Source organism: Dendrobates tinctorius, unplaced genomic scaffold (genome assembly GCF_039654945.1).
Source record: "Dendrobates tinctorius isolate UK_male_01 unplaced genomic scaffold, ASM3965494v1 ptg000038l, whole genome shotgun sequence".
Taxonomy (NCBI): domain Eukaryota; kingdom Metazoa; phylum Chordata; class Amphibia; order Anura; family Dendrobatidae; genus Dendrobates; species Dendrobates tinctorius.
This window is the reverse complement of record NW_027361706.1, coordinates 22297317-22322583: the sequence shown is the minus strand read 5'-3', so window position 1 is coordinate 22322583 and position 25267 is coordinate 22297317.

Here is a 25267-nt window from a genome sequence, read left to right as displayed (position 1 = left end):
CCGGGGGGGGCTGTGTGCCGGCTGTCTGCGGGCGGGGGTCTGTGTGCCGGGGGGCTGTGTGTCGGTTGTCTGCGGGCAGGGGTCTGTGTGCCGGCTGTCTGTGGACGGGGGGAGTGGTGTGTGTGCCGGCTGTCTGCGGGTGGCTGGGGGGGCTGTGTGCCGGCTGTCTGCGGGGGGGGGCAGTGTGTGTGCTGGCTGTTTGCGGGTGGCTGGGGGGGCTGTGTAGCAGCTGTCTGCGGGCGGTGGTCTGTGTGCTGGGGTGGCTGTGTGCCGGCTGTTTGCGGGCAGGGGTCTGAGTGCTGGGGGGCTGTGTGCCGGCTGCCTGCGGGCAGAGGAGTGGTGTGTGTGCTGTCTGTCTGCGGGCGGCTGAGGGGGCTGTGTGCTGGCTGCCTGCAGGCGGGGAGCTGTGTGCCGGCTGTCTGTGGGCGGGGGGAGCGGTGTGTGTGCCGGCTGTCTGCGGGCGGGGGTCTGTGTGCCAGGGGGCTGTGTGCCAGCTGTCTGTGGTTGGGGGAGCGGTGTGCGTGCTGGCTGTCTGTGGGCTATGTGCGGGTGGGTGTGTATGCAAGCATCGACCGATAGGACTACAAGTCCCATCGGGCTATGCCTGCTACCCTGACAGTGAGTGACACATTAGCCAATGATGGGACAGTAGTAGTCCCATCATCTGGCTAATGTGTTGAATGTAAAAAAAAAATAATGGGGGGCGTGGTTTGCCAGGGGACAGGAGTGGACACGTTCTGTGGGGCTCCTGTTAATCCCCTATCTAAAGCTACTTAAACTTACTAAACCGTGGATTATATGATTTCACAGTATACTTAAACATGCCAGGAATGAGACTCGAGAAGAAAAAGTCTGGCACACCGAAGAAATCTCCCTTACTGGGCCAGAGAAGTCCCCGGGAGAAGCCTAATGGAGGACTGCTTCCCTCTGGTGAGAGAACAAATAGTCCCGTGACTCAGGGCTGCAAAGCTAACAGCCGAAGACTGACAGAATCGCAGCCCCAGAAAACTCAGATGATCACCCGGACAGCTGCGGGGAAGATTCCTGCCCCTGCCTTAACCCCGGTGTCGGTATCTGGAGATCCGGTGAGAATCCGAGGGAATGCGGGGAAATATGGAGCTGTGGTGCGGCGGAGGGATACCCCCAGCAGACCTACGGACTCAGCGACTCCTGCAACGAGGATCCCTGCTCCTGCCGGGGCTCCGGTGCCTGCCAGCGGAGACTTGGAGAAGCGTCGCAAGCCACCAGGTGCCCAGTGTGCCGCGGAGCTGCAGGGGAGAGGTGAGGAAGGCTCACCAGAATCAACACTGCAGAACCGCAGAAAGATCTCCCCGGCACTCCGAGAAGCAGGAGGTGTCCTGAGGTACGATGCGCCGGTGTTCGTGCCGGGTGGCAGGGGAGGAGAGAGAGACCAAATGCGGGGAAGAGTGGTGGAAGAGGACGGGAACTCAGTGCAGCAGCAGGTCATAAATAAAGCACCTCATAATGGCCATTCAGAGGGGGATCCCGCTAGGAATCACCTATCTATTCGGAATGGGGAGAGAAGTCCACTCTCAGTGCCTGTGAACTCCCCTGATAAACTGATAAACAATACAGCAGAGTGTTTTTTTGGGTCCTTCAACTCACTGGAACAACTGGGGAGCATTCATTCTGAGGGGTTCTCCGAGGAAATGGATTCATGTGGTTACAGTGACGGCTTTCCCTCAGAGGGCTTAGACCCTGATGAAACCTCATCATCATCATCGGTAGCATCTTCATATTCTGGTTCTGCTCTGGATAACACAACAAGCCATGATGGGTCTGCGACCGCCGAAACGCTCCCACAAAAAGAAGTCGTTGGTAAATTAGATAAAAAAATGTCAAAAGGGCAGCATTCTTTAAATAACTCACTAATAGATAATATCTCAGCTTCTGATGACCTCCCCTCAGAAAGATTTATGGTCAATTTATGCAAAGCTCTTCTAATTTCTATGGACTTAAATGGAGCCAAAGCATCTGAAAAATTCATTAAAAAGCTTTTCAAGGACACCTTTTCACAAATAATTGCTTCCCCACTCTCTGATTTTAATTTGGCTTCTGATAAACCTTCCTACATTCCAAAAAAAACGATTCCTTCAAGCAGACATCAGGAGACATTGTATCCTAAAGATATAGGGGGCGTTTCTGTACTTTCGGATCCACTGGTCAACTTAAAGAACGATATAGCCTCATTCAAGAACAGCTTAGCTAACTTCGAGAACTTCAAAAGAAAGAATAACCTGAAAATACGAGGGATCCCGGAATCGGTAAAAAATTCTCAATTGGGAGATTACGTCTCCTCTATGATCTCTCACCTGTTCCCTGATATTCAAGGGAAAAATTTGATTGAAAAATCATTCAGGATACGCAGACCGTCTTCTCTGCCATCGAATTTGGCGGCAGATGTTGTTGTTTCATTTTATACCAACTGGCTAAGAGATTCACTGCTTGACATTACAAGGGAGCCAAGGTTCCTCTCTTCTCCGTACGGCCACTTGGCGTTCTACAGGGATTTGTGTAGGGACACCTTACAAAAACGAAAATCGTTTCAGCAAACTACCCATAGACTGCAACAGGCTGGAATACAGTATAATTGGTACCAGTTCTCTAATCTGAGGTTCTACTTTGCATCAAAATGGTATACCTTTCTTTCTCCAGCAGAGGCAGTGGTCTTTTTGAATCGTGCGGGTATAAGTCTTCCTGGGTCATCTTCTGGTCCCATCTCCAAACTTAAACCAAATTCTCGTTCAGAATCTTGAAAAATCATTTTTTTGGTGTTTTTTTTTTTCTTCTTCATATAGTCCACGTTACAGCTTGTGATTGAACCGAACTTTTCCGCCCAACAGAGTCTGAGGGTCATCTGGAAATGATCCGGACTCGACAGGCCGTCATATACTCCCTACACTTATGTCAAACAATGGTTTTATCAACATTCTTTAGGGCTTGTTACGTCCAGTTTTATTTTTATTTACACTACCGAGCAAGTCATTTTATATAGCTTCAGATGCAGATTTAGGCAAATCTATATGTAGCACCATTTATGTTAATTCATAGCCTACTACGTCACTTCATGCAGCTTTAGAGTTGTTCTAATTAAGCTTATATGCAGCATTATCTTTATGTAGACATATCATACCACTTTTTTTTTTTTTTTTTTTTATATCACGCTACTGTGTAAATCATTTCATATAGCTTTAGATGCTGATGTAAGCAAACCTACTTGTAGTATCATTTATGTTAATTCATAGCCTACTTCGTCATGCCATGCAGAGTTGATCTAATTAAGTTTATAAGCAGCATTATCTTCATGTAAACATATCATACCACATTTTGTTCTCAGAATTCGATATAAGCAAGTTGATACGAGCAAACCCTTTTTAAGTATTACATTTATGCTTCAGTTATAATATTTATACCATTGTATTGTATGATTGCCTGTCTCCCCTACCAAAGGGTTTATTTTTCCTTCTCTCATATCCCACCCCTTCCCCTCCTTCCCATCCTGGTCTATCCTTCCCAGGTAAAACTTTAAAATTTCAATAAAATGTTTGGAAAAGAAAAAAAAAAAAAAAAAAATAATATACAACATACAGAACATATAACATACAGAACATAAATATAACATACAGAACATACAACATAAGATGCAGACCATACAACATAACATACAGAACATACATATAGCATACAGAACATACAACATGTAACATACAGAACATACATGTAACATACAGAACATACAACATGTAACATACAGAACATACAACATATAAGATGTAGAACATGTAGAACATACAACATATAAGATACAGAACATACATATAACATACAGAACATACAACATAACATACAGAGCATACATATAAGATACAGAACATACATATAACATACAGACCATACAACATAAACAGAACATGCATATAACATACAGAACATGCAACATAACATACAGAACATACATGTAACATACAGAACATACAACATGTAACATACAGAACATACAACATATAAGATGTAGAACATACAACATATAAGATACAGAACATACAACATATAAGATACAGAACATACAGTACATATAACATACAGACCATACAACATAACATACAGAACATGCATATAACATACAGAACATACAACATAACATATAGACCATACATATAACATACAGAACATATAACATACAGAACATGCATATAACATACAGAACATACATATAACATATAGAACATACATATAACATACACCACATAACATAGAGTACGTACTCACCCCACACACCTAATTCCCCGAAGCCATCAATCACCTGTAATAAAAATAAAATAATAAACCAACCTATATTTACCTCTCCGACATAGTCCAATTAATATCGAAGGTCAAACGACGATCTCCCATGGAGATCAGCCGTATCAGCTGATGCGACTGCTCTCCAGGGGCTCCAGCACGGAAATGACACGAGGAGGTAATCCTCCGCTGTGTATCCCTCCACCGGGAAAGAGGTCCCGTAACCCTAATCCTAACCCTAGCCCTAACCCTAATTCTCATGCAGCAGTGCTGTAAAGTGAGACTCTGAACTCAGGTAACCTCAGTGATGGACTGCAGGAGGCATTGTCTTCTGTCAGTACATCACTGGGAGGCCCCATAGAGCAGTGACATCACCTGATGTCACTGTTCTATAGGGGAGATTGTCGTGGGAGCCTCGTTATTAATTGGACTGCGTCGGACAGGGAGTATACGGTTGGTTTATTATTTTTTGCTTTTTTCTAAGAGACGAGGGCATCGCTTGGATCTGGGAGTACAATAAAAATATGAAAACTGTGTTGTATTTTATTTCATTAAAAGACTTTATTCTTATGTTTGTGTTTTTTTAACCCTTTCAAAAGATTAATAATGGATAGGCATCTTATTGATGCCGCTCCATTATTAACCAGGCTTAATGTCACCTTCCAATAGCAAGGTGATATTAACCCCTTATATTACTCCATATCCCAGAGCTACAAAAGAGTGGGAAGAGAGGGCCTAAGTGCCAGAATTGGCGCATCTTAGAGATGGGCTGGTATTTGTAGCCGGGGGGGGCAATATCCATGGCCCCTTCCTAGGTTATGAATATCAGCCCGAAGCTGTCTGTGTCGCCTTTCTGGCTATAAAATATAGGGGGACCCCATGTCATTTTTTTGGGGGGTCACCCTATTTTAATAGCCAGTAAAGGCTATGCAGACAGCTGCGGGCTGATATTCATAGCCTGGGAAGAGGCCATGGGTATTACCTCCTTTCCAGGCTACAAATATTGACCCCGGGTCGACGGAATTCCCCCTCTGGTGCAGAAAATTCCGTGGGAGCCCACGCCTTTTTCTTTTCCGTTTTTTTTAAATATATATGGCTATATATCTATAGATATATCTATGTATATGTCTATAGATATATCTATGGAAATATCTATAGATAAATCTATAGATATATCTATGGAAATATCTATAGCTATATCTATGGAAATATCTATAGATATACCTATAGATACAGTGGGGAAAAAAAGTATTTAGTCAGTCAGCAATAGTGCAAGTTCCACCACTTAAAAAGATGAGAGGCGTCTGTAATTTACATCATAGGTAGACCTCAACTATGGGAGACAAACTGAGAAAAAAAAATCCAGAAAATCACATTGTCTGTTTTTTTTTCATTTTATTTGCATATTATGGTGGAAAATAAGTATTTGGTCAGAAACAAGCAATCAAGATTTCTGGCTCTCACAGACCTGTAACTTTTTCTTTAAGAGTCTCCTCTTTCCTCCACTCATTACCTGTAGTAATGGCACCTGTTTAAACTTGTTATCAGTATAAAAAGACACCTGTGCACACCCTCAAACAGTCTGACTCCAAACTCCACTATGGTGAAGACCAAAGAGCTGTCAAAGGACACCAGAAACAAAATTGTAGCCCTGCACCAGGCTGGGAAGACTGAATCTGCAATAGCCAACCAGCTTGGAGTGAAGAAATCAACTGTGGGAGCAATAATTAGAAAATGGAAGACATACAAGACCACTGATAATTTCCCTCGATCTGGTGCTCCAAGCAAAATCCCACCCCGTGGGGTCAGAATGATCACAAGAACGGTGAGCAAAAATCCCAGAACCACGCGGGGGGACCTAGTGAATGAACTGCAGAGAGCTGGGACCAATGTAACAAGGCCTACCATAAGTAACACACTACGCCACCATGGACTCAGATCCTGCAGTGCCAGATGTGTCCCACTGCTTAAGCCTGTACATGTCCGGGCCCGTCTGAAGTTTGCTAGAGAGCATTTGGATGATCCAGAGGAGTTTTGGGAGAATGTCCTATGGTCTGATGAAACCAAACTGGAACTGTTTGGTAGAAACACAACTTGTCGTGTTTGGAGGAAAAAGAATACTGAGTTGCATCCATCAAACACCATACCTACTGTAAAGCATGGTGGTGGAAACATCATGCTTTGGGGCTGTTTCTCTGCAAAGGGGCCAGGACGACTGATCCGGGTACATGAAAGAATGAATGGGGCCATGTATCGTGAGATTTTGAGTGCAAACCTCCTTCCATCAGCAAGGGCATTGAAGATGAAACGTGGCTGGGTCTTTCAACATGACAATGATCCAAAGCACACTGCCAGGGCAACGAAGGAGTGGCTTCGTAAGAAGCATTTCAAGGTCCTGGAGTGGCCTAGCCAGTCTCCAGATCTCAACCCTATAGAAAACCTTTGGAGGGAGTTGAAAGTCCGTGTTGCCAAGCGAAAAGCCAAAAACATCACTGCTCTAGAGGAGATCTGCATGGAGGAATGGGCCAACATACCAACAACAGTGTGTGGCAACCTTGTGAAGACTTACAGAAAACGTTTGACCTCTGTCATTGCCAACAAAGGATATATCACAAAGTATTGAGATGAAATTTTGTTTCTGACCAAATACTTATTTTCCACCATAATATGCAAATAAAATGAAAAAAAAACAGACAATGTGATTTTCTGGATTTTTTTTCTCAGTTTGTCTCCCATAGATGAGGTCTACCTATGATGTAAATTACAGACGCCTCTCATCTTTTTAAGTGGTGGAACTTGCACTATTGCTGACTGACTAAATACTTTTTTTCCCCACTGTATATCTATGGAAATATCTATGGATATATCTATAGATATATCTATGGAAATATCTATGGATATTTCCATAGATATTAGGCCTGTACCCTATGACGTTCAACACCCCGAAACTGGGCTTCGCGTGTCAAGAGCTAAATCTCAGTCCTCCCTGCTCCAGGCCTAGCAGATATTCACCAAGCAGCAAAGATCAACGAGCAGGCGATGAAGAAGGAGGTACGCCTGTGACCACGGAGGGACGGCACGAGTGAACAGGGCCATCACTTAAAGTTTTGACATACTGTACCAGAGTTGGCCAGGGATAGAACAACAGGTTGGGAGGAGACCATTTGGGGCGTGGAAGGCTCAGCGTGCTTTAATAGACTTCGTCAAACAGAGAGACTTGAGGCCTTGCAGGGAAACCTGGTGATTCCCGCTAGGGCCATCATTCTAGAGAGCGCAAGAGAATCTACATGGTAGTTCCCGTGAACGGGCGTACCAACTTTGTGAAGAGGACTTTAGTATTGCATAGTGAAGAACTTCCGTTGCTAATTTCCTTGTAACATTATCTGGTTTACTTTTTGATTTGCCTTGTTAACTTGTTATGAATGAGTCACCGAGGAGGAAAAACAAAAACAAGCTAAGCCACAGAAAACCAGAGAGGTTGGTAACTAAGTGGATTACAGACCCCTGATCCTATCCACACAGCTAGCAGTAGCCGTGGAGCGTACCTACGATGATCCTAGATGCCTCGTCACAGCCGGAGAACTAAATAAGCCTAAAGCAAGAAAAGGGGAAATCTAAACTGCCCCAGAGAACCCCAAAGCAACAGACAGTCCCCAAACATGTATTGTCGGCGAGACAAGATGAAAACACAAAGACAGATAGAAAAATAGGCTGAGCAAACGATGGGGCCCACACTAACTAGAAAGGACAGGAAAGGAAATATGCTGTCTGCCATCACGCACAAAACCCTGCCAAAAAAGTCCAACACTTTCTGATAACAAAAACCCTAAAGTCGCTAGACTTCAATTCCCTATATCAGCACTCTGGTATATTCTGAAGACAGAGCAAAAAGAGACCAATCTGATCAGGGACAAAAAGCAAACTGGCATAAACAGAGACATAAGAATGGAAATTCAGCACAACCCCAGCAGGGGCTGGCTGACCACAAAAACTGAGTAAACCAGACCAAATCTCATGCGAAAAAATAGCAGAGCAAACTTAGCTTGAGAAGGCAGGAACAGAACTGGAAACCAGAACCTCAGGGCAGAAAAAATCACCAGCACAAAATTAGGGAGTCGGCTGTCTTAAATCCAGTCAGAGACTCCTGATGTCCACTCACAGTCCTCCTCCTCAGGTGGCAGGTCTCTGCCATTTAGGTCAGCTTCATTACCTACTGTCACCACTAGAGGGAGCCCGGATGGAGAACTCACGACTCCTCTGTCAACACAGCCAGCTCCACCACCCTCACCAGAAGCCAGTGGTAAACCAGAAAATGAGTTCACAACAGTTACTAATTACGAACTGTTTAGAATTGCTGCAAATTACTGTAGTATTCAAACCAAATTATATCGTTCACTGACTGTTCCCACCTTGCGCTTCTTACATCCGGTCACCTGCATCACACACAGATTAGAGCATGCCTAGAAAACTGTCCTATATAAGTTCATGAGTCAGAGCCAGTCTCTTGCTGTCTGTGCTCATGTAGCTGCTGAAAAGAACCAAAAGTGTGAGCCTAATATTAGGTCTAGTAGCCAGTGCAAACATTTCTGAAGAAATATGAAGAAAGAAGTCTCTAATTTGCAATCATTATTCTCTTCTCCTCTTGTAAACAGCTGAAAATGTCCTGTTGTGTGATACCAATTATGTGTAAAGTAATAGAATTGATCTGTACAGTGAGGATTTAATTGGATGCAGATCTGGTATAATGTAGATGCTGACGGCAACAAACTGCTTGGTACAATAAATGCGTCTATACAACGATTCCCATGATGCAGACGGCAAAAAGTTCCAATTAAATGGCTTTGTTATATAGACACAAATACATGGTAAAAGTGTGAAAGAGGCATCTGCTTTAATTGTTTGGTCTCAATGATATCCGGTACAGTGAACAGAAGCTATTGTCCCTTTGAATGTAAATTAGAAGCATTATTCTCATATCTGCAGATGTTGGTTGCAACAGACTCCGTTATGTTCAAAGTAAAAATGTGACCAATCACCATGAAATGTGCAGAAAGGGTTGACATTAGGTACCTTTGTAGTGTGCAGTGATGTCCAGCAGTGGCTCTGTGAAAGGGCTTTTCATTATATGCTGTATAGGAAAGGGTGCCTCATATATTTTGTAATGCAACTCCGGACAGAAAAAAACAACCTTTCTTATATATATACTTTTGCAAGTGTTTCTTCAATGCATCTAAAATAAAAAAGAAGTAACTTTGCTGTCTTTCGACCCCCATACACATTTGATAGGTGACTGTTGAACAATCGTTCACCTTTCCTGACTTCCCCATGCACATAAATGCTCGGCTCGGCCAAGTGCTCCTGTGTTCTGTTTGACAGACTTCACCATCAGTGGCTTATCTCCAATGAGAACAAAAGGATCAGCCATTGGAAATGTAACAGCAGCTCATCATCTAGAGAGCTAAAGGATCAGTTGATGAATTTCCCCATACAATTCTAGACTGTCGGTTGATTCCACCAATAAAGATGCGATTTGGCCAGTTACCGTCTAATGTGTATGATGGACATTTAGTTAAATGTACCCCTCTGTTTTATGTCTACAGATCCCATATAGACCAATGTGATATCATAGTTACAGGCTACGAATAAACCTTGTGTCACTGGTTTACCATGACAGAGTAGAGCCAGAAGACCGCAGCGTCTGATTTCTCCTACTCCTGCACTGTTTAGAAGCACTTCACCTTCATATTAAACAGTTTAAATTTCTTTTAGCAGTACAGGGGTTAATTTGCTCAGTTGAGAGCTCCTGGAAACTTTCCTGTGTTAAGGCTCTCAACAGTTCACTGTTAGTCACTCCCATCGCCTATATATTCTGGGCCCTGGCTAGCACTCATTGTCAGAGTAGCTTATGCTGCATGGCTGGAGATTGTTGGTCATTGTTGTTGGAGAAGGCATGTAGTGAGTTTTTCTGTGACTGCTGCTAGGTATTGACAGTGCGATAATTCCCTTTCTTCTCCTACTTGGGTTTAACCCCATCCCCCACTCCCCAGTGTTTACCTTTGTTGTTTGTGTGAGGATATTTGTATAATTGGTATTTTTTATTACCCCTGTTCACATTATCTTGTTAGTCTGGTTGGTGCATTACGGTACACCACTACTCCGATTTACCCCAGTAGGGGAGGGTGCAGATTGAGGGCAGAATCAGGAGCTAAGGCAAGGTATGTGGCCCCGGCATCTTCACCATCAGAAGTAATCCAGGGAACAGGGCGAGCTAGAGCGCCCTTAACGTTAGTGACAGGGAAGGAGCCCCTGGTTCTGGGTCACCTGACAACAGACTTGTGACACCCTGCATTTAGTTTGATCTTTCAATCATGTCTTACTACCTTCCATTCCATCAGCCTCTTCTTACTAATAACTTACTGATACTAAAAGTAACTGGCGAACACAGACAGAAAAGTGTCCCTGTGCATGAAAAGTACGTGGGCCATTTGACTCTAATAGCTCATCATAATACATAATTCCACCTGTTAAAGGGACTCTATCAGCACTGGATGACTGTTCAAACTAAGTCCTGCCTCTCAGTGATTAAATGCGGAGCCAATCATTTTTATACATCTTCCCACCTGCTTGTTTTCCTTCTATCTCTACTCCCCTCTTTCTTGATTGACAGCTCTGGCTTGATAGAGCTAGAGAAGGGAGGAGATAGATGGAAACCCAGCAGGTGTGAAGGTGTAATTAAATGATTGGACCCACCATAAAGCACAGAGCACCTGTACTTGGTTTGAACAATCATTATGTGCCGACAGAAAGGTAGAAATTGGCCCCCTCACTTCTTGGGACCCTGTGTGGCTGCACAGTTTGCACCAATGATATGTCCACCCCTGGTAAAAGGGCATATGGGAGAAAAATTACCTATACCTGTAAAATCAGACTACATATGGTGTTTGTCTGTAGCCATTTTCCTTGGGAAAACATTGATTTGCACAACAGCTGTATGAACAAAATGATTTTCCAACAAATTACAGCAGCAAGTCCATATTCCTTTTGCTAAAATAGCACAAAAAATTGACAGCTGTTTTGCTATCAGCACCAGAACAATACAGCGGGCTCAAAACTTTGAGTCCAGTGGTATTCTGGAGCAGAGTAGCGATGAGAGGATTGATCCACAGAGGGTCAAGATCTAACCAAATTTCCTTCAATTTATAGTTCCGCTCGATTTGCAATTGGATTCACAGCTCACAAAAAAGTGAATGGCCACCATTTTGGTAAACCATTTACAGTTGGCCAATGGTTATAAAAAATAACTAATGCTCACCTCACTGCTCATCTTTCTTGCCACCCTCCAGCTCTCTTCCTTGCTTTCTGCTATTTCTCTGCCTTCTGCCACTCTGCATCACATCTACAGACTTTTTACTATAGGCTATGACTCCTGTCCGCGATCAGGCCTCGGGGGCACATCGTAAGGTCAAGACGCCACAACATGGCACGACCTTATAATATGCGAAGTGACTGACCTGGAAGTTCTGGAAGAAGACGGATATGCAGCGCCCAACAGCAGAAAGAAGAAGACTAGACAGCTGGAAATGAGCACCGGGGTGGATGGAGAAGTGAGCAGTAAAGTGATCATTAATTTTTCTGTTTTTACATCTTACATTTATTATTCTCTGAGGCCTGGAGAAATCCCAGAGCATAATAAAGAACACTCAATAAAATCGAATTTTGGGGGAAAATACAACAAAGCCGTCAAACTCAAATCCCAAACGATCCGCTCATCACTACATTTTGACTACGAGAAGTATGAGCCTGCCATTGTAATTTAATGTCTTTAAATAGGACATCATATCAAGACCACAGATTTCCTTTAATGAATCTCTTGTGTGAAAATGCGAGGAACTTTTGTAGTAAAATTGCCATAACCAAAAATTTTATATGAAAGAGTGATGTCCATATTACTCCATTCTACTGCTCCCTGGGTTACAAAAACGAAATCAGTATGTTATAACAGACATACATTCTAGCTTTATCCATAAGACTTCATTCACTACACAGAGATCAAAAATGTCCTTTTGGATTTTTCAGGCCAGTATACTTCGCTATATAGTTAAAGGTGTTGTCCCAGAGTGGACCTCATATCAACCTCTTAGAAGCCTTTTGTCAACATGACGATGCCAAGCCACATGTTGCTTGTGCTACTGTGAGGCACTCCTAAAGGTGCTACCATGTCCTCCAACATCCCTAGACTTGTCAAGCATATCTGGTAAAGCCATTGTTTGACAATTGTAAAGGGAGCTGCCAGCAGCAGATCTTGATGATTTGCTGAAGAGCATTCAGCATGGTAGAACATTTGTCAGACAACCATTAATAACCTCACTGATTTCAGCCAAGGCGTGCAAGTGCGGGGATTTCAGCATATGATTCATGCTCTTACTTGATACTGAATAAATTGATGTTTTGAAAATATTGTTTCCGTTTTTTCAGCATTTTCAGGTCATTAATAACGTATAGCAAACCTGAGAATTCCATAAGTCAATGACTTTTTCTACTGGGTGATGCAATCTCAAAGTTGAAGAGTGTATTTTGTATGCCTTCCTCTTCAACCAAACAATTAGGATACAAATCGCTAAAATATGGACTGGGTTTGATCACCAAAGTGCATGAAGTTGTAACTATATAGAAAGGTGACTGCCTTTCAGTCACAGATACTTCCAGTCCTTGACGTGTTGCTAGCTTTATTGGGCTGCATTTGATAACAATACAAGTCAATCGATAAACTTAAAAAGTCTTGTCCTTGGAAATTGCATTCAGATGTCGCAAACTGTGCTTTATGAAGATGTCTGTGCTCCTTAGCTCAAAATTATAATGTCCTAAGCCATTCATCGAAGCAAAAGTAATTGGAGTCTCTGGTTGGAACAGTGCTTTTTTACTCTGTAATCTGTGAAAAGGTTGATAGCTGTATACATCCAGGGGACACACAGCTTGCAATCCACTCAGGTGCAATCCGAAATTGACATTCTGCTTTTCGCACGACCTGTCATGTGGTTTCCCCTTGGTTATTATTATTAAGGCCTCTTTCACACATCAGGTTTTCGCCGTCAGGCGCGATCCGGCACTTTTGACAGAAACCGGATCCGGCGAAATGCAATGCCGGATCCGGTTTCCCCCCCATTGACTTGCATTTGCGCCGGATCGCGCCGGATGGCCATGCGTTTCATCCGGTTTTCGCCGGATCCGGCAATGTGTCGCGATCCGGCGTCTGGAAAAAACGGCTACTGTAACGTTTTTTGTCTCCGGCGAAAAAGCCGGACACGCCGGATCCGGCGCGTCCGGCTTTTTCACACAATGAAAGCCTATGAGCGCCGCAATGCGCCGGATCCGGCGAAAGCCGGATCCGGCGGCCGGATCCGGTTTTTTGGTCTGAGCATGCTCAGTAGCTCTGCCCACAGGAGATATATAAAAGCAAGACAATGGGACCCTCAGCCACACCCAACATGCCACCCAAGCCAAGAACCAGGAGCAGGAGAAGGCAGCAGACATCTGCAGCAGCAGCACCATCAGCACCACCCCAAATGGAGCAGCAAATGGAACATGCTGAGGAGGGGAGTCCAGCAGCAGATGAGAGACGGTAATTATCAAATCCCCCATTCCTCCAAACTAGGGCCATGGAATATCAAGATATTCATTGGCCCTTTGTTTCTCTTTATTCAACAGCTGCCAAAGAGATGCAGCAGCAGCAGCAGAAATGGCATCACTGGCAGCAGCAACAGCAGCAGCAGCAATACCCACAGCCATGGAGTCTGGCCATCAACAGGACAGCACATCTTCTTCTGGGAGCCCTCCCTCGCATAGTCAGCGTTTGACGGTAAGTTTTTATTTCCAAAATCCATCATCTCTGTAATATATGTCTATTCATTGCCTTTTATTTCAAAACAGGAATCTCAAGATGAAGAGGAGCTCCCAGAAGAAGAAGGAAGGGGTGGACAGACACCTGGAGTGGGCTCACAATTGGTAAGTTTTTTGCATCAAACGCAGAAACACAACATCACACTACACACAACACATAGAAAACAATGTTCTGCAGACCACTCACAGCAAACAAATGCCTACATCCAAAGACATAACTTTTTTTGTTTTCTTCTCTAGTCTTCCCAATCTGGTGCTCGGCCAAGAGGTCCTCGCAGTGCCTCCCAGGGTCGTCGGCGACAGCAACGCGGCGGTCACCAGCGTGTAAGTATAAATATTTTTGCTTTGTTTTTTTGCACTTTTTATTTCATTTCTTTTGTGGAGGCTAATTATGTTATATTTGTCTTTTTCTTTAACAGCCTTCACAGCGTGCTCCTGACTCTGACGGTGAGGATGGAGGGATTGATGTGGACCGCCTCATCGATCTCGTCAGAGAAAGGGAGCCGCTCTGGAATATGGCTGACCGCCGCCACGCTGACCTGATCGTTACCCGACGACTCTGGGAGGAAATCTGTTCGCTCCTTGTGGGCCGCTGGGAGGACCTCGATGTTCGGGCCCAGATTAAAGAGCGTAAGTATATACAGTACCGGTTGCTTGATGTAAACCAGTGTTTCCCGAACTCCAGTCCTCGTGGTCCCCACGGATCATGTGTTCAGGATTTCTATTTACTATGGAAATCCTGAAAACATGACCCCTGGGGACCATGAGGACTGGAGTTTGTGAAACACTGATGTTGTATACTAACCACTCCTTTCTCGTTTCAGGGAACAGAATTGTGAATCAGTGGTGGTCTGTGAGGGATCGTTTCAAGAAGGAGTTCAATAAAGAGATGCGGGCCCCGAGTGGATCTGGAGGACGCAGGAGCAAGTACAAGTACGCACAAGCCCTGTCGTTCCTCCGGGAAACAATGCTCACCAGAAGGTAAATATTACACACCACATGTGAAAAAAATGTTAGATGTAACTTTTTTTTTTCAGCCAGGGCCATACCATGTCAGTATTTTAATTGTTTTTTTTTCTCTTTATTCCACAGCACGGTGAGCAGCACTCGGGAGCCTGCACGATTGGACCCTTCTGAGGCGATCCCTGAGGAGACCGGCACCGAGGGACACTTCGACCGCCCCGGTACATCTGCACCTTCCCAGCCTTCCCACACATTCGACCCATCTGTCCCATCCACCAGCACAGGAGCATCGTGGCCGCCTACATTACATGAAGCTGCTGGTGAGGAGATCGCTTTCCCTTTACCCCACCCTTCTGCCCCTGCCACCTCTAGTACACCTGCGGGTACTGGGCGGCAGCGGCAGAGGGGTCAGGAAAAGAGTTATGCGCAAGAGTTCTTGCATCTGAATGCATCTTTCCAGAACTGTCTAAAAGTCTTGTCAGAGCAAATCTCCGCAGGCTTTCAGCAGATCAACTCCAGCATTCTGGAGGTGAAGACACTTCTGCAAACCATGCATTCAGAAGCAAGATCTTCGCCAAACCACACCTTTTTCAGGTCTGTTGTGGAGCGCATGGCAACACTATCTCCTACCCAGCAGATGCATGTAATGCATTCGTGCCACGGTGCTCTACAGCAGGTTACCTCCCAACCTCCACCTCCAACCACTGTAGTTCCTCCACCTGCACCCCCTCCAGCCACTTTCCATCCTCCCCCTCCTATTACATCTGCACCCCCTCCAGCCACTTTCCATCCTCCCCCTCCTATTACATCTGCACCCCCTCCAGCCACTTTCCATCCTCCCCCTCCTATTACATACCAGCAACCTCACCAGTACCAGCAACCTCCCCAGTACCAGACATCTCCCCACTTCCAGCAACCTGCCCCGTACCAAACTCCTTCCCCGTACCAAACTCCTTCCCCGTACCAAACTCCTTCCCCGTACCAAACTCCTTCCCCATACAACTTTCCATCAACATCATCTGCTCCTACAGTCCCTGCCCAACCCTCCACTCCACCGCCCACCACCTCTTCTGCCTCCCACATGTCCACCCATTCTGTAGCTTTTTCCACACCTTCACCTCTAACTGTTCCTTCCCCACCACGATCCCAGTCCTCTCTCCACACACCCAGTGTCGAAGTGTCCCGCAGCCCCTCCAGCAGTATTTCCACCCCACAGTACACAGATTTGTAATGTGTGTTTTTTGTAATAAAAATGCCCATTGGGTTTAAAACCTTTATTAAAAAAGTTTTTTGCACTTTAAAAACATTTTACAAAAAAAAAAAAAATTTTAAATAAAAGTTAAATTATCGTTTCACAATGGTTGTCTGTCATTTCTTTCTGCGGCGAACTATGTTTAAAAAAAAGGTTAAATACAGGGTATTTCAAAGGTAAAAAGGTATTCAAAACCAGGTATATAACTGTGGGTAAATTTTAGCTTTTTGCCACAGTTGTGTTCCTGGTTGTGTTTGAAGCAAAGTATTTCACCTAAAAAGTTGTGTTTATTGTTGGTGATTTCCTAACAATGTACACAACTTTTGTTAAAAGGTGAAATACTTTGCATAAAACACAACCAGGTACACACCTGTGGCCTAAAGGTAAAAATAGTAAGACCATGACAAGATAGCCAACTTTGGTTGGCAAAGGTATATACTGTTGGTCCAGAAGGTACACAAGTTTGGTTAGGGCACAAATCTTTCACACTCTGTCATCCTGCCAGTGTACTCTGCCTTGAGGTGACATAAAGTATAGTGCAAAATTGTCCCTGAAACCGTCACAGAACTTCTAGTGGTAATATTTCCAATGACAACATCCATCTTCGCCAGTAACTTGCTCTTCTCTCCAACCTGCACTTTCTCCTCTACAACCTGTCAAAGAAGGGCTGTAGGAACATGCTATATCTAGTTTTCCAGTAGCCAATCCCGTTCGGAAGGCCAGAAGGGTAAATTTTAAAAACCGGATCCGGCGTAATCCGTCGAAAAACGGATAGAAAAACGGATGAACCGGATGAGACGGATCCGGTTTTGTCTGTCAAGAACAAGACGGATCCGGCAGAAAACCGGATCCGGCACATCAGGTTTTACAAAACATTTGCCGGATCCGGCATTCCGGCACGACGCCGGATCGCGCCTGACGCCGAAAACCTGATGTGTGAAAGTAGCCTAAGAGTAGGTGCTGAAAGCCACAAACAGAACCAGAACATACAGAGCCTGCAGTCCTGACCGAGGAGACCTGGACCTTGAGTCACACACTTAGGTGACCTGAAGACCTGCAGAAGGTGACACTGGGATTCTAATTAATTTAATTCCATCCGCACATGTCCAGTATCTATGGAAACAGGAAGGAAAGATAACAAGCGAAGAAACACAGCGACACCGAAAGAATTGTTCTTTTTTTTTCAACACTAGATCACACAGAGCTGACATTCAGTATTGCATTTGTGACTTTTCTTATCTGATTTTTGGTGTTTTTTTTGCATGTTTTTGATTATCACCAAATTCTTCTTTTAATATGTACAGTGGGGGAAATAAGTATTTGATCCCTTGCTGATTTTGTAAGTTTGCCCACTGACAAAGACATGAACAGTCTGTAATTTTAAGGGTAGGTTAATTTTAACATTGAGAGATAGAATATCAAAAATAAAATCCAGAAAATCACATAGTATAAATTATATAAATTTAGGTGTATTTTTCATTGGGAAATAAGTATTTGATCCCTCTGGCAAACAAGACTTAATACTTGGTGGGAAATCCCTTGTTGGTAAGCACAGCAGTCAGACGTTTCTTGTAGTTGATGATGAGGTTTGCGCACATGTCAGGAGGAATTTTGGACCACTCCTCTTTGCAGATCATCTCTAAATCATTAAGATTTTGAGGCTGTCACTTGACAACTCGGAGCTTCATCTCCCTCAATAAGTTTTCTATGGAATTAAGGTCTGGAGACTGGCTAGGCCACTCCATGACTTTAATGTGATTCTTTTTGAGCCACGCCTTTGTTGCCTTGGCTGTATGTTTTGGGTCGGTGTCTTGCTGGAAGATCCAGCCACGACCCATATTTAATTTCCTGGCAGAGGGAACGAGGTTGTCACTCACGATTTTACAGTACATGGTTCCATCCATTCTCCCATTGATGCAGTGAAGTACTTTAGTCCTGTGCCCTTAGCAGAGAAACACCCCCAAAACATGTTTCTACCTCCATGCTTGACAGTGGGGATGGTGTTCTTTGGGTCATAGGCAGCGTTTCTCTTCCTCCAAACACGGTGAGTTGAGTTAATGCCAAAGACCTCAATTTTTGTCTCATCCGACCACAGCACCTTCTCCCAATCACTCACAGAATCATCCAGGTGTTCATTGGCAAACTTCAGACAGGCCTGCACATGTGCCTTCTTGAGCAGGAGGACCTTGCGAGCACTGCAGGATTTTAAACTTTTATGGCGTAATGTGTTACCAATGGTTTTCTTGGTGACTGTGGTCCCAGCTGCCTTGAGATAATTAACAAGTTCCCCCCGTGTAGTTTTAGGCTGATCTCTCACCTTCGTCATGATCAAGGATACCCCACAAGGTGAGATTTTGCATGGTGCCCCAGATCAATGTCGAATGACAGTCATTTTGTATTTCTTCCATTTTCTTACTATTGCACCAACAGTTGTCTCCTTCTCACCCAGCGTCTTACTTATGGTTTTGTAGCCCATTCCAGCTTTGTGCAGGTCTATGATCTTGTCCCTGATATCCTTATAAAGCTCTTTGGTATTGCCCATGTTGTAGAGGTTAGAGTCTGACTGGATTAATTGAGTCTGTGGACAGGAGTCTTTTATAAAGGTGACTATATAAGACAGCTGTCTTTAATGCAGGTAACGAGTTAATTAGGAGCGTATAACTGGTCTGTAGGAGCCAGAACTCTTAATGGTTGCTAAGGTATCAAATACTTATTTCCCTCTTCAAAATGCAAATAAATTTATACAATGTGATTTTCCGGATTTTTATTTTTGATATTCTATCTCTCAATGTTAAAATTAACATACCCTTAAAATTATAGTCTGTTCATGTCTTTGTCAGTGAGGAAACTTACAAAATCAGTAAGGGATCAAAAACTTATTTCCACCACTGTACCTTTTTTAAGTCTGTTTTATCTACCTATCTTTGTTTGTTTTTTTGTTTATTTGCTTTTTTTATGTTTTCCATGGGTGGCAAGGGTTAGGGTTTCCAAATGTTTGCGGCCGATTCATCAATTTTCACTTTTTTAAAAAGTTGCAAAATTTTACGCAATTTTCCCTTGGAGGGATTTTAGGTACACCAGTGAAAACTGTACGCCATTTAGTGAAAGTGGGACTTTTAGCTTTAAAAAGTTGCAAAATAGGGTAAAAGACAGGATTAAAGAGCATTTTTATTATTTTGAGCAAATTTTATGAATCATGTGGGCCATATTGAAAAATTTGGCACAAAAACGTCGAAAGATAGAATCATAGAACTATAGAATGTTAGCGTTGGAAGATACCTCCAGTGTCATCGTGTCCAACCCCCTGCTCAATGCAGGAGTCACTAAACCATCCCAGACAGATGTCTGTCCAGCCTCTGTTTGAAGACTTCCATTGGAGGAGAACTCACCACCTCTCGTGGCCGCCTGTTCCACTCATTGATCACCCTCATTGTCAAAAAGTTTTTACTAATTTCTAATCTGTATCATCTTCCTTTCAGTTTACACAAGACAAACAAAAGTGACTTAAAATAATGCAAATAATGATTCAGGCTCTATATGTGATAGATACTCCGATTACTTCTATCCTATGTCTCTGATACCGTCCAGTGTTATCCACGTTTGTAGATCATGTCACATATATCAATGCACATATTTTATTCATACAATATAGCTGTGTCTCAGGACATTAATCATGAAATTAGCAATTTGTTTGCAATGAGATATTTAGGAAAATAATTCTCATCGCTCATCTTCATCAAGATGTTCCTATCAAGTGGACCAAGCTTCTTTTAATAGCTAGCAACCAAGCTTTGTAAGTAAAGCTATTTCCACTAACTATTCGGGTTTGTATAAATTTTTTAAAAGGGAATCTGTCAGCAGGTTTTTTCTATGTAATCTGAGAGCACTATAATCTAGGAGCAGAGACCCTGATTCCAGCAATGTATCACTTACTAGGCTGTCTGAATGCGATCAGTGTTTTATCAGTAGGAGATTATCATTACAGGACTAGATGTCTTGTGACTCATGGTCCAACCACGCCCCCACCACTGATTGGCAGCTTTCTGTAAACATTGTATATTCATAGAGAGCTGCCAATCAGAGGTGTGGGTGGGGTTATACCCAGTTCAGCATTCAGAGCTCTGCTAGATCTGCAGTGCAGAAAACAGTGATTGTATCTCAACTGCTGCACCCAGTAAACTAAGTGATACATTGCTGGAATCAGTTTCTCTGTCCCTACCACATGTTGCTAATAGATTGCATAGCAAAAACCTGCTGACAGATTCCCTTTAAAGAAAATGTATAATCAAAATATGACTTATTGAATAAATCAAGAAATTATTAATTTAAAGAATTTAGCTTTTTTTTTTATGTAACTGTTCTATGATAGCTCAGCAAAGGAAGACTGATGACAAATGACAGCTCCATTGTAGTGTTGGCGAGAAAAGGAAGGATAGCAAAACTTCACACCAGGGCTCCTGATATGTTTTAGACTGGTGTCTCTAAAATAATATCTGGGCCTCACCTGACTAAGATGATGCCTGAGACTCACCAGATTGATCGAGATGTCTGGGCCTTCCTGTAAGGGAAGCCAAAATTAAAATATATATATCAATTTTACTTTTTTGCAACCCCCCACAGGAGCATAGTATAACATTAAGCAGATACAGAGTGAGTCAAAGGAAGCACTGTGCATAATATTATCTAATATAACAAATTTCCTCCTCAACTGTACATCAACAACAACTAGGGGGCGCCTCACTGGCGAGGACAGCCTCACAGCTTGAGAAGCACTACTATACACCTCCTTACTGGTGTTTGGATGTGGTCGCTGTATTACACCCTTTCCTATAGACTGCATTAATTGTTCATGATATTAAAGATAATAAAGCAGCAACAGTGCAGGAAACCTCGTTTGGCCCACTCCCCAACTGCTCAGCGCCTTCTCTGTGATACAGTCATGTGATAATGTCATCGAGTCACCTGCATTGTTCAGGAAGAGACAGTGTGGATAATCATGTGTACAAGGACCAAAGGAAAAAATTCTGGTACTATCATCACACCCAGTTTCAAGGAAAAGTAGGATCAAACAAAATATATCCAAATAGTAGCCATGTCTTGCAGTGTTCGGCTTCATACTTGAAATTGATCCTGAAAGTTCAAAGGCACTCACCACTGGTAGTTTCAGTAAATTGCACTTTATTTCAGTCACAGGGTGGTAGACAGAGACATCAGTAAAATGAGCAACAGCTGTTTCACGTAAGTTCACTGTGTGAGCCAGAAGAAGCGTGTACCCGTGCGAAACAGCTGGTGCTCATTTTACTGATGTCTCTGGCTTCAACCCTGTGACTGAAATGAAGTGCATTTTACTGAAACTGTCAGTGGTGAGCGCCGTTCCTCTTGCTTTCCTCTGCATTTTCAGGACAATTATGGGTTCAGAGTGCGCAGTTTGGCTAATTATATATCCAGAAACACCTATAAGGCCGGGGTCACACTGGCGAGGAATACGGGCGAGTGAGAGGCGCTAAAAGCACGCATTAGACACGGACAAATGATTCTCTATGGGGTCCCTCGCACCAGCCGTATATTTCTCCTCCGTATCCTACGCTCCGTGCCAATCGCAGCATGCTGCGATTGTCAGCGTACTACGCCCGTAATACGCCAAATGCAAGTCTATGGGTGCGCAAAAAATACGCTTTACACACGGAACACACATGTGACTTGCGAGAAATACGCACCAGGTGTCTTTTAGCAAAGCCGGCAATTCAGTGCGCTATACAGTAAACTCACACTGACAGGTTTAATAAAGAAATGAAAGAATAGATATAGACACATAGAATACATATATATACACTCACTGGCCACTTTATTAGGTACACCTGTCCAACTGTGTGTTAAGACTTAATTTCTAATCAGCCAATCACATGGCGGCAACTCAGTGCATTTAGGCATGTAGACATGGTCAAGACAATCTCCTGCAGTTCAAACCGAGCATCAGTATGGGGAAGAAAGGTGATTTGAGTGCCTTTGAACGTGGCATGATTGTTGGTGCCAGAAGGGCTGGTCTGAGAATTTCAGAAACTGCTGATCTACTGGGATTTTCACGCACAACCATCTCTAGGGTTTACAGAGAATGGTCCGAAAAAGAAAAAAAATCCAGTGAGCGGCAGTTCTGTGGCCGGAAATGCCTTGTTGATGCCAGAGGTCAGAGGAGAATGGGCAGACTGGTTCGAGCTGATAGAAAGGCAACAGTGACTCAAATTGCCACCCGTTACAACCAAGGTAGGCAGAAGAGCATCTCTGAACGCAGTGCGTCGAACTTTGAGGCAGATGGGCTACAGCAGCAGAAGACCACACTGGGTACCACTCCTCTCAGCTAAGAACAGGAAACTGAGGCTACAATTTGCACAAGCTCATCGAAATTGGACAGTAGAAGATTGGAAAAACGTTGCCTGGTCTGATGAGTCTCGATTTCTGCTGCGACATTCGGATGGTAGGGTCAGAATTTGGCGTAAACAACATGAAAGCATGGATCCATCCTGCCTTGTATCAACGGTTCAGGCTGGTGGTGGTGGTGTCATGGTGTGGGGAATTTTTTGTTGGCACTCTTTGGGCCCCTTGGTACCAATTGAGCATCGTTGCAACGCCACAGCCTACCTGAGTATTGTTGCTGACCATGTCCATCCCTTTATGACCACAATGTACCCAACATCTGATGGCTACTTTCAGCAGGATAATGCGCCATGTCATAAAGCTCGAATCATCTCAGATTGGTTTCTTGAACATGACAATGAGTTCACTGTACTCAAATGGCCTCCTCAGTCACCAGATCTCAATCCAATAGAGCATCTTTGGGATGTGGTGGAACGGGAGATTCGCATCAGGGATGTGCAGCCGACAAATCTGCGCCAACTGTGTGATGCCATCATGTCAATATGGTCCAAAATCTCTGAGGAATGCTTCCAGCACCTTGTTGAATCTCTGCCACGAAGAATTGAGGCAGTTCTGAAGGCAAAAGGGGGTCCAACCCCTTACTAGCATGGTGTACCTAATAAAGTGGCCAGTGAGTGTATATATATATGCATTCTATGTGTCTATATCTATTCTTTCATTTCTTTATTAAAACTGTCATAGGACTCCATTATATGTCCATTTTGCAAGCCTGCGAGAAAATCTCACCAAACGGATGCCATACGGATTACATACGGATGCTGACATGCGCAAAATACGCGACCACACCTTGATTACGGATGACATACGGAGCACTGTTTAGGGGCCATTCATCCGTATTACGCATGTAAAATACTGACCGTATTTTGCGCAGGTTAGTGTGACTCCAGCCTAATGAAAATCCTATACAAAGTGAGGGCCTTAAAGTTTAAATAATTTTTGCCAGAGCTGTATATTAAGAGACCACTGTAAAATGTTCAGTTTGTCGGATTTTTCCCTTTATAGGTATACTTTTGAGTAAAATGTAAATTGCTCCTTTTATTCTATAAACTACTGACAACATGTCTTTGAATTTCCAAGCACTAAATTTTGTATTTATTTTCAGAAATTGAGAAATGGTCAAAATAACAAAAAAAATGCAGCGCTTGCAGACCTCAAATAATGCTAAGAAAGCAAGTTCATAAGCATTTAGAAACAAAATTACTAATGTTTTAACTCAGGAAGAGTTCAGAAATCAATATTTTGTGGAATAACCATGATTTTTAATCACAGCTTTCATGTGTCTGGGCTGCTTTCCTCCAGTCTTTCACGCTGCTTTTGGGTGAATTTATGCCACTCCTGGTACAAAAATGTAAGCAGTTCTTCTTTGTTGGATGGCTTGTGACTATACATCTTCCTCTTGATTACATTCCAGAGGCTTTCAATGGTGTTCAGGCAGGGGTGGATTAAGGGTAGCCTGGGCCCCGGGCTGTTCAGACTCTGTGGTCCCCCCGGTCATGTGACGGGGTCGGGAAGTCACTAGTTTTCATGATGCATACGGTGCATCAAGGGGCGGGAAGGGGTTAAATACTGATGTAAAAACTCAGCAAATACACAATGTGTGCACGAGGCCTCACAAATACTGAGGTAAAAAACACCAAATACTCAGCGTGTCCATGAGGCCTTAGAAATACTGAGCGGAAAACTCACTAAATACTCAGCGTGTGCACGAGGCCTTATAAATACTGGAAGGCTTCCACCCAACATCTAGTCCTGACTCACCTGTACCTAATATCGAAACCAGCTAATTGTCTGCAATCACCTGCTGACCTGGACCCATGACCTGTCAGACAAGTTATTTCACATGAGTCACACAGAGGCTTCTGCTTCATGAACTTCCCCAGATAGAAGAAGCAGCCTCCGATGTGCAGCCTGTGGCCGGATACACAGGAAGAGACGCTCCTCATCACAGGCTGTGCCCAACATGGCAGCAGAGGGGTTAACGCCACAGACAAGTCGCCATCTCCTCACACACTGGACACGACGCTGCATCTGGCGATGAACAAGCACACATTGCGCAATGCTAGTCATGTCCCAGTTGTTCAGCAGGTGGAGGACCAAGGGGGGGAACAAAAAACACCCCAGGATTGGAACAGGAGCATGGGAAAGTGGACTGCGGTCAGAGGGGCAGGGTTTAAATAGGGATTGGAGTAAGTAAATATATATACACACACATATATTACTACATGCGTGCAGCGCACACATGCACAATCCTCAGGTTGTATAACTTTCAAATGGTCAAAACATTCCTCTCAGTAAGCCAAGAAAGAAATGTGGCAGGAATAAAGTACACCTCATAGAAACTTATGTGTGAGGCAGAGGTGACAAGACCCGCTATCTCGTGCCCACCTTACTAGAGGTGCCCACTGCCCACATATAACAAAG